We start from the raw sequence: 9,043 nt of genomic DNA, 5'->3' as shown, positions 1-9,043 counted from the left end.
CTCGCACGTGTTTTTGCTCGACTAGCCATGCGCATCCCAAAAAACCTGCGCATGCGCATCCCACAAAACCTGCGCATGCGCATCCCACAAAACCTCGCACGTGTTTTTACTCGAGTAGCCTGCGGGATGCATCCTCTCGCACGTGTTTTTGCTCGACTAGCCTGCGGGGTGCATCCTCTCGCACGTGTTTTTGCTCGACTAGCCTGCGGGATGCATCCTCTCGCACGTGTTTGTGCTCGACTAGCCTGCGGGATGCATCCTCTCGCACGTGTTTTTACTCGTCTAACCTGCGGGATGCATCCTCTCGCACGTGTTTTTGCTCGACTAGCCTGCGGGATGCATCCTCTCGCACGTGTTTTTGCTCGACTAGCCTGCGGGATGCATCCTCGCGCACGTGTTTTTACTCGACTAGCCTGCAAGATGCATCCTCTCGCACGTGTTTTTGCTCGTCTAGCCTGCGGGACGCATCCTCTCGCACGTGTTTTTACTCGACTAGCCTGCGGGATGCATCCTCTCGCACGTGTTTTTACTCGACTAGCCTTCGGGATTCATCCTCTCGCACGTGTTTTTACTCGACTAGCCTGCGGCATGCATCCTCTCGCACGTGTTTTTGCTCGACTAGCCTGCGGGATGCATCCTCTCGCACGTGTTTTTACTCGACTAGCCTGCGGGATGCATCCTCCCGCACGTGTTTTTACTCGTCTAGCCTGCGGGATACATCCTCTCGCACGTGTTTTTGCTCGACTAGCCTGCGGGATGCATCCTCTCGCACGTGTTTTTGCTCGACTAGCCTGCGGGATGCATCCTCTCGCACGTGTTTTTGCTCGACTAGCCTGCGGGACGCATCCTATCGCACGTGTTTTTACTCGACTAGCCTGCGGGATGCATCCTCTCGCACGTGTTTTTACTCGACTAGCCTGCGGGATGCATCCTCTCGCACGTGTTTTTACTCGACTAGCCTGCGGGATGCATCCTCTCGCACGTGTTTTTGCTCGACTAGCCATGCGCATCCCAAAAAACCTGCGCATGCGCATCCCACAAAACCTCGCACGTGTTTTTACTCGACTAGCCTGCGGGATGCATCCTCTCGCACGTGTTTTTACTCGACTAGCCTGCAGGATGCATCCTCTCGCACGTGTTTTTACTCGACTAGCCTGCGGGATGCATCCTCTCGCACGTGTTTTTGCTCGACTAGGCATGCGCATCCCAAAAAACCTGCGCATGCGCATCCCAAAAAACCTGCGCATGCGCATCCCACAAAACCTGCGCATGCGCATCCCACAAAACCTCGCACGTGTTTTTACTCGACTAGCCTGCGGGATGCATCCTCTCGCACGAGTTTTTCCTCGACTAGCCATGCGCATCCCAAAAAACCTGCGCATGCGCATCCCAAAAAACCTGCGCATGCGCATCCCACAAAACCTGCGCATGCGCATCCCACAAAACCTCGCACGTGTTTTTACTCGACTAGCCTGCGGGATGCATCCTCTCGCACGTGTTTTTACTCGACTAGCCTGCGGGATGCATCCTCTCGCACGTGTTTTTACTCGACTAGCCTGCGGGATGCATCCTCTCGCACGTGTTTTTACTCGACTAGCCTGCGGGATGCATCCTCTCGCACGTGTTTTTGCTCGACTAGCCTGCGGGATGCATCCTCTCGCACGTGTTTTTGCTCGACTAGGCATGCGCATCCCAAAAAACCTGCGCATGCGCATCCCAAAAAACCTGCGCATGCGCATCCCACAAAACCTGCGCATGCGCATCCCACAAAACCTGCGCATGCGCATCCCACAAAACATCGCACGTGTTTTTACTCGACTAGCCTGCGGGATGGATCCTCTCGCACGTGTTTTTACTCGACTAGCCTGCGGGATGCATCCTCTCGCACGTGTTTTTACTCGACTAGCCTGCGGGATGCATCCTCTCGCACGTGTTTTTGCTCGACTAGCCTGCGGGATGCATCCTCTCGCACGTGTTTTTGCTCGACTAGGCATGCGCATCCCAAAAAACCTGCGCATGCGCATCCCACAAAACCTGCGCATGCGCATCCCACAAAACATCGCACGTGTTTTTACTCGACTAGCCTGCGGGATGGATCCTCTCGCACGTGTTTTTACTCGACTAGCCTGCGGGATGCATCCTCTCGCACGTGTTTTTACTCGACTAGCCTGCGGGATGCATCCTCTCGCACGTGTTTTTACTCGACTAGCCTGCGGGATGCATCCTCTCGCACGTGTTTTTACTCGACTAGCCATGCGCATCCCAAAAAACCTGCGCATGCGCATCCCACAAAACCTGCGCATGCGCATCCCACAAAACCTGCGCATGCGCATCCCACAAAACCTCGCACGTGTTTTTAGTCGACTAGCCTGCGGGATGCATCCTCTCGCACGTGTTTTTACTCGACTAGCCTGCAGGATGCATCCTCTCGCACGTGTTTTTACTCGACTAGCCTGCGGGATGCATCCTCTCGCACGTGTTTTTGCTCGACTAGCCATGCGCATCCCAAAAAACCTGCGCATGCGCATCCCACAAAACCTCGCACGTGTTTTTACTCGACTAGCCTGCGGGATGCATCCTCTCGCACGTGTTTTTACTCGACTAGCCATGCGCATCCCAAAAAACCTGCGCATGCGCATCCCAAAAAACCTGCGCATGCGCATCCCACAAAACCTGCGCATGAGCATCCCACAAAACCTCGCACGTGTTTTTACTCGACTAGCCTGCGGGATGCATCCTCTCGCACATGTTTTTACTCGACTAGCCTGCGGGATGCATCCTCTCGCACGTGTTTTTACTCGACTAGCCTGCGGGATGCATCCTCTCGCACGTGTTTTTGCTCGACTAGCCTGCGGGATGCATCCTCTCGCACGTGTTTTTGCTCGACTAGCCATGCGCATCCCAAAAAACCTGCGCATGCGCATCCCACAAAACCTGCGCATGCGCATCCCACAAAACCTGCGCATGCGCATCCCACAAAACCTCGCACGTGTTTTTACTCGACTAGCCTGCGGGATGCATCCTCTCGCACGTGTTTTTGCTCGACTAGCCTGCGGGATGCATCATCTCGCACGTGTTTTTGCTCGACTAGCCATGCGCATCCCAAAAAACCTGCGCATGCGCATCCCACAAAACCTGCACATGCGCATCCCACAAAACCTGCACATGCGCATCCCACAAAACCTCGCACGTGTTTTTACTCGACTAGCCTGCGGGATGCATCCTCTCGCACGTGTTTTTACTCGACTAGCCTGCGGGATGCATCCTCTCGCACGTGTTTTTACTCGACTAGCCTGCGGGATGCATCCTCTCGCACGTGTTTTTGCTCGACTAGCCTGCGGGATGCATCCTCTCGCACGTGTTTTTGCTCGACTAGGCATGAGCATCCCAAAAAACCTGCGCATGCGCATCCCACAAAACCTGCGCATGCGCATCCCACAAAACCTCGCACGTGTTTTTACTCGACTAGCCTGCGGGATGCATCCTCTCGCACGTGTTTTTCCTCGACTAGCCATGCGCATCCCAAAAAACCTGCGCATGCGCATCCCAAAAAACCTGCGCATGCGCATCCCACAAAACCTGCGCATGCGCATCCCACAAAACTTCGCACGTGTTTTTACTCGACTAGCCTGCGGGATGCATCCTCTCGCACGTGTTTTTACTCGACTAGCCTGCGGGATGCATCCTCTCGCACGTGTTTTTACTCGACTAGCCTGCGGGATGCATCCTCTCGCACGTGTTTTTGCTCGACTAGCCTGCGGGATGCATCCTCTCGCACGTGTTTTTGCTCGACTAGGCATGCGCATCCCAAAAAACCTGCGCATGCGCATCCCAAAAAACCTGCGCATGCGCATCCCACAAAACCTGCGCATGCGCATCCCACAAAACCTCGCACGTGTTTTTACTCGACTAGCCTGCGGGATGCATCCTCTCGCACGTGTTTTTCCTCGACTAGCCATGCGCATCCCAAAAAACCTGCGCATGCGCATCCCAAAAAACCTGCGCATGCGCATCCCAAAAAACCTGCGCATGCGCCTCCCACAAAACCTGCGCATGCGCATCCCACAAAACCTCGCACGTGTTTTTACTCGACTAGCCTGCGGGATGCATCCTCTCGCACGTGTTTTTGCTCGACTAGCCTGCGGGATGCATTCTCTCGCACGTGTTTTTGCTCGACTAGCCATGCGCATCCCAAAAAACCTGCGCATGCGCATCCCACAAAACCTGCGCATGCGCATCCCACAAAACCTCGCACGTGTTTTTACTCGACTAGCCTGCGGGATGCATCCTCTCGCACGTGTTTTTGCTCGACTAGCCTGCGGGATGCATCTTCTCGCACGTGTTTTTGCTCGACTAGCCATGCGCATCCCAAAAAACCTGCGCATGCGCATCCCACAAAACCTGCGCATGCGCATCCCACAAAACCTCGCACGTGTTTTTACTCGACTAGCCTGCGGGATGCATCCTCTCGCACGTGTTTTTACTCGACTAGACTGCAGGATGCATCCTCTCGCACGTGTTTTTACTCGACTAGCCTGCGGGATGCATCCTCTCGCACGTGTTTTTGCTCGACTAGCCATGCGCATCCCAGAAAACCTGCGCATGCGCATCCCACAAAACCTGCGCATGCGCATCCCACAAAACCTCGCACGTGTTTTTACTCGAGTAGCCTGCGGGATGCATCCTCTCGCACGTGTTTTTGCTCGACTAGCCTGCGGGGTGCATCCTCTCGCACGTGTTTTTGCTCGACTAGCCTGCGGGATGCATCCTCTCGCACGTGTTTGTGCTCGACTAGCCTGCGGGATGCATCCTCTCGCACGTGTTTTTACTCGTCTAGTCTGCGGGATGCATCCTCTCGCACGTGTTTTTGCTCGACTAGCCTGCGGGATGCATCCTCTCGCACGTGTTTTTGCTCGACTAGCCTGCGGGATGCATCCTCGCGCACGTGTTTTTACTCGACTAGCCTGCAAGATGCATCCTCTCGCACGTGTTTTTGCTCGTCTAGCCTGCGGGACGCATCCTCTCGCACGTGTTTTTACTCGACTAGCCTGCGGGATGCATCCTCTCGCACGTGTTTTTACTCGACTAGCCTTCGGGATTCATCCTCTCGCACGTGTTTTTACTCGACTAGCCTGCGGCATGCATCCTCTCGCACGTGTTTTTGCTCGACTAAACTGCGGGATGCATCCTCTCGCACGTGTTTTTACTCGACTAGCCTGCGGGATGCATCCTCCCGCACGTGTTTTTACTCGACTAGCCTGCGGGATACATCCTCTCGCACGTGTTTTTGCTTGACTAGCCTGCGGGATGCATCCTCTCGCACGTGTTTTTGCTCGACTAGCCTGCGGGATGCATCCTCTCGCACGTGTTTTTGCTCGACTAGCCTGCGGGATGCATCCTCTCGCACGTGTTTTTACTCGACTAGCCTGCGGGATGCATCCTCTCGCACGTGTTTTTACTCGACTAGCCTGCGGGATGCATCCTCTCGCACGTGTTTTTACTCGACTAGCCTGCGGGATGCATCCTCTCGCACGTGTTTTTGCTCGACTAGCCATGCGCATCCCAAAAAACCTGCGCATGCGCATCCCACAAAACCTCGCACGTGTTTTTACTCGACTAGCCTGCGGGATGCATCCTCTCGCACGTGTTTTTACTCGACTAGCCTGCGGGATGCATCCTCTCGCACGTGTTTTTACTCGACTAGCCTGCGGGATGCATCCTCTCGCACGTGTTTTTGCTCGACTAGCCTGCGGGATGCATCCTCTCGCACGTGTTTTTGCTCGACTAGGCATGCGCATCCCAAAAAACCTGCGCATGCGCATCCCAAAAAACCTGCGCATGCGCATCCCACAAAACCTGCGCATGCGCATCCCACAAAACCTCGCACGTGTTTTTACTCGACTAGCCTGCGGGATGCATCCTCTCGCACGTGTTTTTCCTCGACTAGCCATGCGCATCCCAAAAAACCTGCGCATGCGCCTCCCACAAAACCTGCGCATGCGCATCCCACAAAACCTCGCACGTGTTTTTACTCGACTAGCCTGCGGGATGCATCCTCTCGCACGTGTTTTTGCTCGACTAGCCTGCGGGATGCATTCTCTCGCACGTGTTTTTGCTCGACTAGCCATGCGCATCCCAAAAAACCTGCGCATGCGCATCCCACAAAACCTGCGCATGCGCATCCCACAAAACCTCGCACGTGTTTTTACTCGACTAGCCTGCGGGATGCATCCTCTCGCACGTGTTTTTGCTCGACTAGCCTGCGGGATGCATCTTCTCGCACGTGTTTTTGCTCGACTAGCCATGCGCATCCCAAAAAACCTGCGCATGCGCATCCCACAAAACCTGCGCATGCGCATCCCACAAAACCTCGCACGTGTTTTTACTCGACTAGCCTGCGGGATGCATCCTCTCGCACGTGTTTTTACTCGACTAGACTGCAGGATGCATCCTCTCGCACGTGTTTTTACTCGACTAGCCTGCGGGATGCATCCTCTCGCACGTGTTTTTGCTCGACTAGCCATGCGCATCCCAAAAAACCTGCGCATGCGCATCCCACAAACCTGCGCATGCGCATCCCACAAAACCTCGCACGTGTTTTTACTCGAGTAGCCTGCGGATGCATCCTCTCGCACGTGTTTTTGCTCGACTAGCCTGCGGGGTGCATCCTCTCGCACGTGTTTTTGCTCGACTAGCCTGCGGGATGCATCCTCTCGCACGTGTTTGTGCTCGACTAGCCTGCGGGATGCATCCTCTCGCACGTGTTTTTACTCGTCTAGTCTGCGGGATGCATCCTCTCGCACGTGTTTTTGCTCGACTAGCCTGCGGGATGCATCCTCTCGCACGTGTTTTTGCTCGACTAGCCTGCGGGATGCATCCTCGCGCACGTGTTTTTACTCGACTAGCCTGCAAGATGCATCCTCTCGCACGTGTTTTTGCTCGTCTAGCCTGCGGGACGCATCCTCTCGCACGTGTTTTTACTCGACTAGCCTGCGGGATGCATCCTCTCGCACGTGTTTTTTACTCGACTAGCCTTTCGGGATTCATCCTCTCGCACGTGTTTTTACTCGACTAGCCTGCGGCATGCATCCTCTCGCACGTGTTTTTGCTCGACTAGCCTGCGGGATGCATCCTCTCGCACGTGTTTTTACTCGACTAGCCTGCGGGATGCATCCTCCCGCACGTGTTTTTACTCGACTAGCCTGCGGGATACATCCTCTCGCACGTGTTTTTGCTTGACTAGCCTGCGGGATGCATCCTCTCGCACGTGTTTTTGCTCGACTAGCCTGCGGGATGCATCCTCTCGCACGTGTTTTTGCTCGACTAGCCTGCGGGATGCATCCTCTCGCACGTGTTTTTACTCGACTAGCCTGCGGGATGCATCCTCTCGCACGTGTTTTTACTCGACTAGCCTGCGGGATGCATCCTCTCGCACGTGTTTTTACTCGACTAGCCTGCGGGATGCATCCTCTCGCACGTGTTTTTGCTCGACTAGCCATGCGCATCCCAAAAAACCTGCGCATGCGCATCCCACAAAACCTCGCACGTGTTTTTACTCGACTAGCCTGCGGGATGCATCCTCTCGCACGTGTTTTTACTCGACTAGCCTGCAGGATGCATCCTCTCGCACGTGTTTTTACTCGACTAGCCTGCGGGATGCATCCTCTCGCACGTGTTTTTGCTCGACTAGGCATGCGCATCCCAAAAAACCTGCGCATGCGCATCCCACAAAACCTGCGCATGCGCATCCCACAAAACCTCGCACGTGTTTTTACTCGACTAGCCTGCGGGATGCATCCTCTCGCACGAGTTTTTCCTCGACTAGCCATGCGCATCCCAAAAAACCTGCGCATGCGCATCCCAAAAAACCTGCTCATGCGCATCCCACAAAACCTGCGCATGCGCATCCCACAAAACCTCGCACGTGTTTTTACTCGACTAGCCTGCGGGATGCATCCTCTCGCACGTGTTTTTACTCGACTAGCCTGCGGGATGCATCCTCTCGCACGTGTTTTTACTCGACTAGCCTGCGGGATGCATCCTCTCGCACGTGTTTTTACTCGACTAGCCTGCGGGATGCATCCTCTCGCACGTGTTTTTGCTCGACTAGCCTGCGGGATGCATCCTCTCGCACGTGTTTTTGCTCGACTAGGCATGCGCATCCCAAAAAACCTGCGCATGCGCATCCCAAAAAACCTGCGCATGCGCATCCCAAAAAACCTGCGCATGCGCATCCCACAAAACCTGCGCATGCGCATCCCACAAAACCTCGCACGTGTTTTTGCTCGACTAGCCTGCGGGATGCATCCTCTCGCACGTGTTTTTCCTCGACTAGCCATGCGCATCCCAAAAAACCTGCACATGCGCATCCCAAAAAACCTGCGCATGCGCCTCCCACAAAACCTGCGCATGCGCATCCCACAAAACCTCGCACGTGTTTTTACTCGACTAGCCTGCGGGATGCATCCTCTCGCACGTGTTTTTACTCGACTAGCCTGCGGGATGCATCCTCTCGCACGTGTTTTTACTCGACTAGCCATGCGCATCCCAAAAAACCTGCGCATGCGCATCCCACAAAACCTGCGCATGCGCATCCCACAAAACCTCGCACGTGTTTTTACTCGACTAGCCTGCGGGATGCATCCTCTCGCACGTGTTTTTACTCGACTAGCCTGCGGGATGCATCCTCTCGCACGTGTTTTTACTCGACTAGCCTGCGGGATGCATCCTCTCGCACGTGTTTTTGCTCGACTAGCCTGCGGGATGCATCCTCTCGCACGTGTTTTTGCTCGACTAGGCATGCGCATCCCAAAAAACCTGCGCATGCGCATCCCAAAAAACCTGCGCATGCGCATCCCACAAAACCTGCGCATGCGCATCCCACAAAACCTCGCACGTGTTTTTACTCGACTAGCCTGCGGGATGCATCCTCTCGCACGTGTTTTTCCTCGACTAGCCATGCGCATCCCAAAAAACCTGCGCATGCGCATCCCAAAAAACCTGCGCATGCGCATCCCACAAAACCTGCGCATGCGCATCCCAC

This window comes from Lasioglossum baleicum, unplaced genomic scaffold (genome assembly GCF_051020765.1).
Source record: "Lasioglossum baleicum unplaced genomic scaffold, iyLasBale1 scaffold0026, whole genome shotgun sequence".
Classification (NCBI taxonomy): Eukaryota; Metazoa; Arthropoda; class Insecta; order Hymenoptera; family Halictidae; genus Lasioglossum; species Lasioglossum baleicum.
This window is presented reverse-complemented; position numbering follows the sequence as displayed.